Source organism: Haemaphysalis longicornis, unplaced genomic scaffold (genome assembly GCF_048455015.1).
Source record: "Haemaphysalis longicornis isolate Haplotype H1 unplaced genomic scaffold, Haemaphysalis longicornis Haplotype H1 scaffold_3, whole genome shotgun sequence".
Lineage (NCBI taxonomy): Eukaryota > Metazoa > Arthropoda > Arachnida > Ixodida > Ixodidae > Haemaphysalis > Haemaphysalis longicornis.
The window spans coordinates 117134601-117147831 of NW_027526335.1; positions in this window are offsets into that span (position 1 = coordinate 117134601).

Consider the following 13231-nt stretch of genomic DNA (forward strand, 5'->3'; position numbering starts at 1 on the left):
CTACACGTGTGTGATAATTTTCGCAGAAATGACGCCCTACAACCAGACATCATTATTTTAAAATTAGTTTCCTGCCCTTAGGAAATCCCTATTTGAAAACGTAGGTTAATAGGAGTGAGAAATTAGGGTAAATAGAAAAGGTTTGGCCCGACCGAGATTTCCGCATGACCGCAGCATCTTCAGTGACTTGAGAGCAGACCTACAGAGAACGCTTGGGGAACTGAATCCTTTCAGCTCCGCACTACGGTTCATAAACATCAGGAAACGAAAGGTTTTAAGCAGACACACCCATCGCCTCGGCCTTGGTTTAAATAAAAATAATAGAAGATGTCAATTATTGCGAGCGCGCTTTTTATCAATCTTGTACAATTACACGCGTACTTCGGGCCGCAGTGCACTCGACAAACATTTTCAATACAAATGCACGATTTCTATCAACAAAACTAATGGTTAAGACCTGTACGTACTTCTGTTAAGGACTTAGGCAACAGAAAATTTCAGAGTTCATAAATACCTAATGAAAATCCCAGCACAGACAAATGACCAATGAAAGTCAGAGGTGGTAGGAGCGGCGCTCACAAAGGAGAAACAAGTGTATTCCACTGGGCAGCCGACTCATGGAGGGAGATATTGTAGCTAATACAAGAGGCTGTAGATTTTCATCAGGCATATAATGGGGAAAAGAGACAGCCGGTGAACCATCCAGCTAACGGCATGGCTACAAAGAGACTATAGTGGATGTATGGGAAGACTGATAAAGACTGCTGACACCTGCGGTGGTAGGTAAACCATTTTGGTAGCACAATAAATTTGGGCAGCGATTCAAAGCGCTGGGGCGAGGTTAGCTCGTCCTGCAGTGGATATAAAATCCCGGATAATGATCTGATGGCCACTGGATGAGGGTGATGCTTATGCGCGTTAAAATCACGTGTATTAGATTTGTCCTTTTAAAAATAAAACATGTTTTAGATCTTTTTGGCGATTCTCTTAGTTGTTGTTCCAAATTATTTTATTAGTAACGAGGTCAAAAGGGTAACGTCTCCTCTGGGCGACACTAAAGTGTAGTCAAATGCTTGGGGGTGGCCACTAACAGCATAACAGTCCACAGCTTCTTCACGACCTTTTTGTTGAGTCTGTGCTGCGGCCACGTTACCTAACAGCCAGTAAATACTTCCTCTTGCGTAAATGTACACGTTATTTAGAAGGTAGTAGAGTAAACAGTAGACGCGGAGGATTAACACGGTGCTGAACACATTTCCGAGAAGGAAGCTTATGGTCAGCCAACATCTACTAGCAAGTCATGAAATGCACTGTCACTGCAGCGGTCTCTTGTTTCTGGGCACAGGTTGTTTGGAAATCACTAGCAAGGAAAAGTTTCACGCTGGTTTATTCATAAAGCCCAGAGATTCAATTTCCTAGAGAAGTATTCAATTTCGTTGTCGTGCATTACCATCCACATGCCAACTGCGAGCTGTTTTAGGAAAGCGTTAGGGCACCCAACTTGAAATCTAAAGTTGCCACTATTCAGATAGTAATAACTTGCCATTTCTTACACCTGCACCTCAAATAAAAATTCGTGAAGAGAATTAGTCGATTTAGGATGCGATTTTACAATATTTTGCCAACCCCACCCACAACTCAACCACACAAATCTGCGATAATAAAATTAATTCTATTTAGAACAGTAAGAATGTCCAAAAGGGGTACGGTAGCTATAAACGTAGCACTGGGTACCGTGCCAAACCCTTCTGTATCATTTAAACGATTGCCACTTTTTTGTGCTCCAGTGTCCATTTTCTAAAAATCGATACCACGATCGCATGAATTTAGTCGCTACTTACCCATCCCGCCCATTTGAAAACACCCCATTACCGAGAATAAAATGGGTGCATCAAGTTTCCTGGAGACAACTGACATAAATCACGCTATCATAACGGAACCATGATTAGTCGTTTTGGCGATAAAGAGTTTTCTCGAAACAATACACGTCAACAATATGGCTCAAGGAAACGCCACAGGCATAATTCGTTGCATGGCTTGAAAAGTTTTTGTGTTGCTGCTGCGGCACCACTGAAGCAACCCACCTTGCCTACGGCAAGAACAGGAACAATTTTCATTAGCATAGGACCCGATCTCAAATCAGTAAGTAACATGTTTCTTCTCTATTTGGTCATTGCAGATGTAGTTTTAAAATACGTCATTTTTTTGTGCTACTTTCTGTATGAATATACCCAAGTTTTGATTTATCCACATGAATACATTCAAGTTCGAATATATCGATCGATTTTTTACGATACGCAGAGCAAGGTACATTTGTATCACCTTTTTGTACATACTCCTCGTTACTGATGTTACCGAAATTGTCACCATTAATTTAAGCCGGTACTATTTATTTGCAAGATGAGTGAGAATAAGTTGTGGTTATACTTCCGTATTTAGTTGGTAACGCAACTATAGAAAATGTGTTACAACTTTTTTTGTCTCAAGAAATTGCTAAAATAGACTAGAATGCTGTTAGAAGCCAGTAAAGAAAGTGTAAATCAACACGTCTAAAATTCGCGAAAGAGTTTCATCCTGACAGTGAACGCACTTTACCCGTTTATCAAGGGTGAGAAACCCCTGCAAGAGTTGTGTGTATTCTCTCAGAAGGGCTATGATTGTAAATCAATAATGTTGTCAAAATATCGCTTTGAAAGAAAACCGTCTGTATGCACCCACAAGAAGCATTCAAAGAACGAACTAGTTTAAAAGCCAGGTTTGGGAATTACAGATGCCTCACGCCATTGATTACTTTTGGAACAGACTAGACAATGCTCGGAAATGTCGTTTACAGCAGGATGCTTTATTACAGGCTCATCAAATGAACAGTAGGCTGCCCAAAAAATGACATACCCGTGGCGTATTACAAACCCCTAGGAACAAATTATGCATCAATCTCTGCTAAGACATCTGTAAACCGGTAAGTTGCAGATCACTTATACCTGCGATATGTATCAAAAAACGTTCAAAACTGTTTGTGCAAAACAGCAACCTCTGCATATGCCTTTCCCCTGAATTCCAGAGGACTGCCGCGAAACAAAAAAAAAAAACAAATAAAAAAGCGGTAAACAACTGCACCCTGCTTCCAGGCTAGGAGGAATATATCGCCTTTTTGCGTGCAATTACGCTATTTTGGAAGCATGGCATATAGTTAAAGAATTCCCCTATACGAAATGTTTCTGCATTCGGCTTTATTTGGCCTTTGAAATACGCCAACACCTTATACCCTAGATAGCAGGGTGCATGGCACGGCGTAATTACATGCGGTATTTTGCAGTTGCAACAAATTGGTATCAGTCGATACCTCGCAGTTGTGAATGTTCCTTAAAAGGAATGTCATTTTGATCGGAAATGTTTGTGTAAAATTACACATGTATTGCCACTTAAAAAATTGCGCTATAAAAGTACAGATGCATAAAAAATGTGCTTGAATTTTCTTTTACATACAATTCAGAAAGATTACGACTGTTAAGCTGCATTTTCAGAAATAGGCTGTGGCATATTGCTGAGTAGAATTAAAAGGCATCACTGAAAATTGTTTCCGCACCGCAAACAAGCCTTGTCGGCTTGTGTGCTTCACATCTATTTTCATGATTTTATAGTTGCGCTGAATGGAATGTTGCACAAACCCTGACATTTAACAAAATGTTGCAGATTTTAAGAGCTGTGCCTAAAGTGACCTTTACTCTTTGCAGGTGGCAAAACCTTAAAAATTTTGAAGCACTTACAGTGGACATAATATTACTGCAGCAGGTATTTTATTACTTCAAACAGATAAGCAAGAATCATGCCATCCGTTATGGCTGCACATTTCAAATGGTACGGCTTCATGTGCAAATTATGTGGTCTGATGTTCATTCAAGGCCTTTACAGTCAGGAGGAGGAAGATATGAACGTCAAATGGCTGACGTTTTATGGCCTGTATTCGGCTTTCTGCATCATCCTTTTTTTATCAAGTGAAACGCTCTACTTTTTGTCGACACCCGTAGGAGCTCTTTATCAAGTTCAAACTTTTACCACATATGTATATGCTATTACCTATGCTCTTGTTCACATTAGGTTGTTTCTAAACATTTACATTTTCCTGACTAGATCAACCTTACTGCTAGACTTTTTCAAGGAATCACTGAAATACGAGAAATTAGTTTCTTTTCGGCCGCAAAGACGCTGCAAGCAAACGTTCGTTCAGTGTATTCTTTGCCGTGGTATATTTTTAGCTTTTATTGCAAATGTTTGGGCAGGGTCAAAAGTTTCTTTTACATTTCTGAGCAGCCAAAATTTCACCAGTGTCGTCCGCCTCCTCTTCAAACTGGCTTTTGTAGGGGCAAATATTCTGGTCTACGTGTACGACATGGTACACATTGTTGTCCTCAGGCCCTCTCTAGAGGTACTGCTTATGTACATTCGGCATCAGCACCAGTTACTTCGACGTAGCCTGGAAACCAGCGTGCACGCAGCATCCTCAGCCCGACTAAAGACAATTCACCAGATAACCATCAACCTATGGACTATCAGATGTTTGAAGAACAGTCTGAATGAACTCTGGCAGCGTGGCATCACGATGTCGATTTCGCTTGTGATCGGTGTTGTCTGCATGACCATCTACACAGCGTTTGATAAAGACGTACCAGTGTCAGAACAAGTTATGGTGGCAATTTACGCCACTTCTATGTCTGTGGACGTCACTGACATTGCTGCAAGAAGCCAAGCAATGACAGAACAGGTAAAAAAATTCTCCACAAATTCTTCAGCGCGCTATTTTTATGTCTCCTTACACTTATCCCTGTGCACAATACTGTTGTATTTCTCACACGGTCGATGAGTTATTTACCCTATTTTCATTGTGTTTGAGTGGTTATAAGGCACAATTGCAGTAGCGTGCATATAACAATTTAAAAATTAAAAGCCTCGTCCACATGATAGAAAAGCAACAACCAAACCTCTAGGCAGTAAATGTATCAAATCGTAACCGGAGTTTTGCACCACTTGCTATGAAAGGACGAAGCGAATTTATCCGGAAAACAGGGAAGTTAATCTTACCTTCTGCATTATCCGAGTAATGCATACCCTCTGGCTATAGCAATCACGAGGTGATTTCTATGGAAATTTATTGTATGCTGCTGTTCTTTTGACAAAAACATCTTTGGCCCCAATGATCTATATACCATTGAGGCAGCGTCACGTAAATGAGATCATCCGTCACCCAGCGAATGACGCGTCTTACACCATTGCACTTGCGAATCTCCGTCACATGTAGTTGCGATACAATGATGACCACACTCACGGCTTTAATGAGTTTCTAGGATGGCTTGACGAGATTTCAAAGAACATACGATTGGGCGCCATGAACCTGAAGCCCGGCCTTCACGGTCACTAGACATAACTGTACTTGAGTTCATGGGTTTATATGAAAAGAATCACTGCGATTACCATGCAGTCAGCAGTAAAGATGGGGGCAATAGAAATCCACCGGGAGAAAACTGTCCGCTTATTAGCACAATCCAGCGAACGCTGGATAACATAATCGTATTTGCTGTGCACATACTACTTGGACTGAATGATGAAGGGTGTGGTTATCTTCCTGCGTTGAACAGTGGGCGTATAGGGCTCGTATAACATCTCCAACCGAACAGCACGGGCTATGCGGAATCACGCCAAATAAATACAGTAACAGATAGAACGGATGGCCTTCGTGGTCCCTACGGCCAAACTAGATTGCCGGCTCAGCTTGCCTGGGAAGCCAGCGACATCAGATCTGCAAAAGAAGCAGCCCCCTACGCCCAGCAGCCCTGTCCAGCACACGCTGACCAACATGACAGTCTTTGCTCGCCAGATTCATCTGGAATTGAACAGTCACCCCTAATTTACTCATGCGTGTATCAGTCAGCATCTTCCTCGGGGAAGGTCGATAGGGGAATAACCCGGGGCATGGCATATGGCACTGGGAAAAACATCATTACCTGTGCACAAAACGCCTTGGTCAATCTGAACCATACTAAACAACACTTGAGGGCAACGACGGTAGAAGCAGACATCCAGAATGATGCTTGCAACTAATTTTTATAATGTATAAACACAAACAAATATTACGACAATATGCACGGGCCCAGGGAGTAACGTTGCCATTGTGGTGTGCTAGACATCAGATAAACATACTCACACTCAAAAACTTCCAACGACCTAAGTGATCGCTTTTTAAAAGAAAACAAATTCCTTCTTAAGCAGTGTCACAGATGAGAGACTGATGCAAGGTCCGAACACCGGTTCAGTAAACAATGCGAAATCAACAATAGCACGGACTCCACTCAGACGCCAAGCATTCTTATCAGGACCTTTTTCCGCATACAATGAAAGTGGTATTTCATGCAAATATTCCAGAAATACAAAACTACACCCGGACAATATAGAAAATATCGCAATATGCCACGATGCTTGCAGTAAAGGAAGCAAGTTATAAAAATGAAAAACCCGAAACAGATCTAACTTCCATTGTTTCGCATTCTGCCATCCTTTCTGCATGACAGGTTGTTATAGTTTTCTTATTTTGGGTATGCATTTTCGTTAGCGCCAATTTCTTCCAAAAAGTTAGGGGCCCTTTTTTTTAGATCGCAGCAAATCTTCCGAAATAATGTTTTGCAGATGCGGGAAATAAGGCGAACAATTTACAAAGTTTCCCTCTTCTCCGAAGACGAAGCCTACTATCGTCAGGTACCGATTTACGCCAGTTTATGTGCACGTTTCTTCATTAAGTCAACGCACACCCCAAATGAAACAAACAGGAGAACCTGTTGGACACGACGGAAGTTGTTTAGACTGGCACATGCTCTTTGCAGTCAAAATACGTTCCGCACCTTTCATCGCGCGGTGATTAAACAGCTATTTGATTTCTTCCAGATGAGCTGTCTACACGATGTGGCAAACCCAAAGGAGATGTCGCTTTCGGGCAGTGGACTTTTCTCACTGGACCTTCCTCTTGTCGTTTCGGTAAAAGTGAATATTAAGTGCACTGCGAGAAATGTTCGTTACTGAAGCAGAATTGTTGTTTTTCTAGAAAGAAACAGCATTCAGCATATTTTAACGAAAACTTCTTGTAAGGAGAAGCCCTAGGGTAGTGAAAGGTCAATTAGCTGCAAGAGCATTCTTTAAAAAGAAAATTTCAATCTTTCTGTAGACGCATGCCCAGCAGCATTCGTGGACACACAGAAAACGATGTCGATGAGGCCGCAGCGCCCCCCGTTTTCATAAAATGCTTCGCCGTCGGGGTGTCTTTCGGTAACAAGGGCACTCGACCAATGTAACATCAGCTACAGTAATTGCCATTTATGTTTCTGCAGCAAGCTACACGTAATTTTTTGGATTCAATACCTGCTCTTCCAAGGATTGCCCATCATCTTGCAATGTTGCTCAAAAAAATTAAATGAGCCAAACAACATAATTACATGTAGACTACGCCCGCGGCAGTAAAAACATTTCAGTTTTATTCGTGAATTGACTGTTCGTCTGGGCGATTTTTGTTTTTCTATCTATTCCTAATTTTTTCCAATTTTAGTTCTGTGATGTTCTTTTTCCTTTTATTTACGGTGTTCTTGACCTCCTAACCAATAACAATGCTACTAATACTACATACTGCCTCTATTAGTCTCAACATGACAGTCATGCACTAATCAGTTTTCGGTATCCTTCTCTTATACCTAAGCAATGGTTACGTCATCGGCATTTTAGAGTTTTAAGTAAACGAGATGGTGCTGCGGATTACACGGAATAATAACAACACTGGCTGTACCTCACAAGAAACGGCAAAATGTTCTGTTCAAAATCGCCAAGACAACTCGAACGAACACAGTGAGGGAAGTCGCAACTCTGCAGATATGTACCATAGAAAGTGCCTGGCGTGCAAGGGTTGGGGCAGAGTTGTCAGCAATAAGAAGAAACGAACAATGCAACTAGTGTACCAAAATGCATAAACGCGCCCCTAATTATTCGGACATTTGGTATTTTTACTATCAACTTTGTCGGAAATATTTTGAACGCCTGATAATCCTACGATGCACTTCCAAGCATCAACTAAAGCAAGTATTACTTAGTGCGAAATCAATAAATGCCCCATAACGCGAAAATGAGGCGTTGGCGGGTCCAAGCAATGGCTTTGAAACTTCCGACGGTTCAGGGGGAATAAGAGTAACAAAAATAGCCGTGGAAGGATTCAGGTCCCATATTCAAATCTAAGGAGTACGGGATGTAAGTAGAGCCCATCTGTGCAACCCCACTAATGCTCCTTGGCTCAATCACACTAAAGCTGATCCTGGTGATTGGGCGGTCTCCCTTCAAATAACATAGACAAGAGTCTTGCATTGATGTCTCCAGGATTATTTTTAGCATTAATATTGCGCGTGTAGCCAAGTACTGTTTCGCCCAACTCATGTGTAAGGCCTAATCGGGGTCAAGGAGAAGAGCGAAGACAAAAGAAAGCAACACAAAGCGGAAGGATCTGACGATGGAATTTCCAGAATATATAGTTACATACTCCCTTGGCCACAATAATATGCGATGCGAGACTCTATGCTGGCCTGAGATCGAGTCTGGATATAGCTGTTAGACCCTCAAAGCCAAAAACAAAGAAAGAAGCATTTCCCTGCAGGCAATGATTGTTTTTGTAGTCAGCCTAGCCCCATTTATGCCTTCCCTCTTTCGCGTAACGATTGCAGTTGATCGTGAAGTGTGCAGTTGCTGAGACCTCTGTTATTCTTTGAAGTTTTTGGCTTGTTCGTTGGGGTTGTAAATTCTAAATAGCAGCGCAGTTGCAATCCCCAGTAACCACTATTTCAAGTCTTCTGGTAATGTGGAAAACTCGAATGAAGGTGCATCGCTGATTGTTGAGAGGATAGTTAATAATTTTTAAGTGCGTCACAAATGGACAGAGTGCGTTCCATCTATGAAATGCGAAAATATGTCGCCCAATTTAACTAGAAGCTCGCTATCGCGGCCTCTAAACGACCAGTTTTTTTTTTTATTTATTTATTCGAACAGCAGCTAAGAATGAAGCTTGCGGCGGCTTTACGTACTTGCCTTCACGATTTAAGAGACACGGCACCAGACAAGTATTTCTTGTTTCTTGTATTTCTTGATTGGTTTCTTGTATTTCTTGTTGTATTTCTTGTTTCCCGTGCATGTGAATTTGGCTCGCTCGCGGCATACACCCGTGCCCCACTGCAGTGCCTTGAACTATACACTGTCTTTTCTGCTGTAAGCAGCACAGTAAGATTATTGGCCGAAAAAATTTATCTTTTTTTTCGGGGGTGTTAGTGTACATCTTCAAAACGGGAACGATATGTCTGCTATAAACTCAGCTGGAAGCTTCCGCATTCAAGCAAGTTGGACGCTTTACCGTGTCAGGTTTCGCTGACACTGCTTTGCCGGATCGGTAAGAAACAACTAAACATTCATTACAAACTCCGTTACCTTTTACTTATGCACTGCCCAAGTACCTGATTACTGATGAACAGAGTTTAAGCAACGAGTGGTTCCTTAGTGCTTAAGGCGCTCGGCATCTCTTCCCGATGACGCGCTCCCACTTGCTGTCGCCATGAAGGTCGTTTGTAACAGTTCCGGAAAGCAGTGAGAAAATAAAAATAAACATTTTAATACCTTTAATTAGGCACCCTTCACAGCCCCTGCCCCCTTTTCTCAACCAGAGGTTTTTTTCATTCATTGTGACCAAACTTTCATACATAACAGGTGGTAGGAATAACGAACTTAGCTCATTATTATAACGCAACTAACGAGGCCAGCGTTTGCGCAGCTCGTAAACAATAAATCTGTGTTAAAGGTCTCTTGCATAATAAATTGTTATTTCTCATTGAATTCAAGTATTTTAAGTGCGCCTAACAGGTGGTCTTTTACTGCTTAAAATCTCGTTCACATGGCCCGCCTATTGCCCGTAATATAAACAGGAGTGTCAGAGAGGACCGAGTCCACATTTTGGGGCGACAACCACCAGAACGTTCGTTACTGTGTCGCGGTTCCCTATAATCGTGAATAATAGTTTGCAAAGTTTGTTCTTGCAATAAATAGCGTAAACTTTGAATCGCTTCGGATTCCCCGTATGGAGTATATACCCCTATAGCTTCGTCGTAAGGTCTCATTTCATTTTGCAAACGTAATCAGCAATATGTTTTTCTCGTTATTTATTCCAGCTTGCTGGATCTATAATTACGTACTCTGTTATTCTACTCCAAACACGAGAAAGCATCACCAGCTCCCCAGCACCATGAGGGATACGACCTATTACTACGTCCATAGCCTGGAAAGAAAATGCATGGTCAAGGTTTATCAGCATCGGGCTACCAGAGCGGCCCATATAGCACGTCCATTAATGTCACTTACTATGAAAATAAAGCGAGTAGCTGTCTTGTTTGAACAAAAAAATTCAAGCATAAATACTTTCTATACGTGTTTCTTTTGTGCACAGTTTGTATATCGTGTTTTTCAACGATGTACGAAGAAAGCCCCTGCTCCCATTATCACATAAGCCAGTTCCGCAACTTTTATTGAAGCTATGCAATAGATTTTGGCCGGAATCTTCGCAAAATTACTGGTTGCACGCAACAGCCTTTCACACAGCAAGAGAGACCTATAATTTTTGCATATTTTTATAAAGAAACTTTGGAAGTATGCATGGCCGGAATCCTTATTTGCCAGATAGAGTTGTTATTCCAAACAATTCGTGTCTTATTCTGAGGTTCGCAGCTGCAATTGCAGCTTGCGAAAAGTGAAACCACTGGCTTATAAGTTGGCACTTTTTCTCGCCTGCCTGACTTGAGTAGCGTTTTTTCTGGCGAGTTTAACCATGCTTGGAATGATGTGTATACTCCGTACTCGCAGTGTTCGCTCGTTATACCTAATAATTTAAACTTTTTAAATATGAATTGGTCATCACTGTCAGCAGATTCCAATGACAAAGCAGCCCACTAATTCCTTCAGACGTGCCTCGATTACACTTAGCCCAAATTGTCATTCAGCCTACACGACATGCTGGCTCTGCCTCTAATATGTTAGACCTCATTACAAGATATGACCCACAAATTTTCTCGTCATAACGTATCTTTATCTCCTATTCGATCATGACGCCATCATTAGAGAGATTTTCGCACCGCCACAAAATAATTGTAAACAGAAAATAGCTTGTTACGGTGAGGCTAATTTAGATGCCATTAATTCCGTGTGTTCCATTTCTTGCGAACGGTCTATTTTAATTAGTGAAATAGCTCTGTTCAAGAAAATTGGGTTCTTTTGAAGTAGACTTTAATGTGCCTAATCAGCAGATTTGTCTGTACGATAGGCGTAAATACAGACAGCCTTTTTGGTTTAACGGACAGCTTCAACGCCTTAACAAAAACAAAAGCTTATAGAGATTTTCAGATGAAGGACGACTTTAAAGTTCCTGGCTTAAATTCGAAAAATATGACAGAGTACCAATCCTAATTGAAATCCAGAGCGTGTAATTTTTATAACCACGACTTGTCTTCTATGCTTTTAAATAAACTCCGAAATTTCTAACTTGTACCTAATCTAATAAACGATCATGATATTATCCTTAGTTGTTGTCATAAGGCAACAATATCCAAATTCCAATGTTTTCACCTATTCATGAAGGCATATAGATCACTTTTTACTAGGGAAGATGTCTGTCTGTCTACTGCTATAACTCAAAACCTACCACTATATAAGTACTACTTGAAGAAGGCAGTACTTACTCTTTTTTTACCAACCTAAAGATTTTGTGACAATCCGATACCTAAGGATACGCTGAACTTCTTAAAACTATAGCATGTAGTATTTGAGTAAATTATAAGGGCTTTTTACACAATCATTATCTCATGGTCTTATTACAGATGACTGGCATACTGCTAAGGTTGTCCCATGTTTTCAAATCAGGCAATTGCACATTACCGTTAAACTACCGGCCCATTTCATAAACTAATAGGATGTGTAAACAACTAGAACACATCATACATTTTTAAATCAACCAACAGCTTGAAGAATACACCATTATTTACAAATATCAGCTTTTGTTTCGGAGGGATTGATCATGTAAAACACAGCTCGACGGTTTATTCATGACTTGCACTCATCTTTTTACGCTAGTATTGAAGGCGGTACTATTTCCTGGAATTTTTCAACGCTACCCCGCTGCATCCCACCCCCACACGCCATGCCTTCTCGCCAACGCTAAAAAGTTGTTCAGAAAAGAACAAGAAGTGACCCTCCCACGACTCCAGACAAGCACATTTCTAAACCCCAAACGGGTACACGCCGTTCCCGCCACAATGTAAAACCCACAAAACCGACACTGGGACAATTTACTAGCACTTTACGACATGCTTTCGGAATGCCAGTCAGATTCAGACCTTCCACAAATTGCGCAATAGTTGCACAACTCTACTTGCACAATACACTTGCCAGTTGCACCCACCTCATACCTAAGTAAGCAGCTTTGACTCGCTGTAAGGACGATGGCTGTGGGCCGCACCAACGAAGTCCTTGACCGAGGACGCTGCCAACTAAGCAGCTCCCTTCCCCTGTCGAATATAGTTTTGTCCTCCTCCTTCTCACCACCGATGTCTACTCAAACTAAGACGTCTGAATGTTCATGCCAACTTTCTTGCAGCAGAGCAGATTTTATGTGCTCCAGAACTGAGTTTGCATCTGTAAAGCGCTCAAGTTCATATTTCGCAGAGGGCACTGTTCTCGGCCCTTTGCTCCTTTTGGTTTAAATTAGTGACTTACATAACCGTCTAACATCTCGACTAAGGTACTCTGTTGATGATTGCGTAATACACCGCAAAATTTCAAGCGACACTGATCGCCACTCTTCACGCTGATCTTGACCCAATAAACACATGGAGTCCTAAGTGGCTAATTACTCTTCCCCTTTCCAAAGCAAAGCTCATATAATTCACCGCCCTTCCTTCAGAAATGAAACTACATACTTGCTTAACAATACCAGAGAGCAACTAGTTGTTACGTACAAGAACCTTGGCGTGCATTGTCTGTCGAATTAACATTGCATATTTTTATTCTACAGACGCTCGCATCTCTCAGTCGTTCACAAGGGGTAATAAAACAAACTTTAGGCAGTCCCTATCGCAGATTAGAAAACTTGTACAGTTGAATCTCGATAAACGGAAGTCGC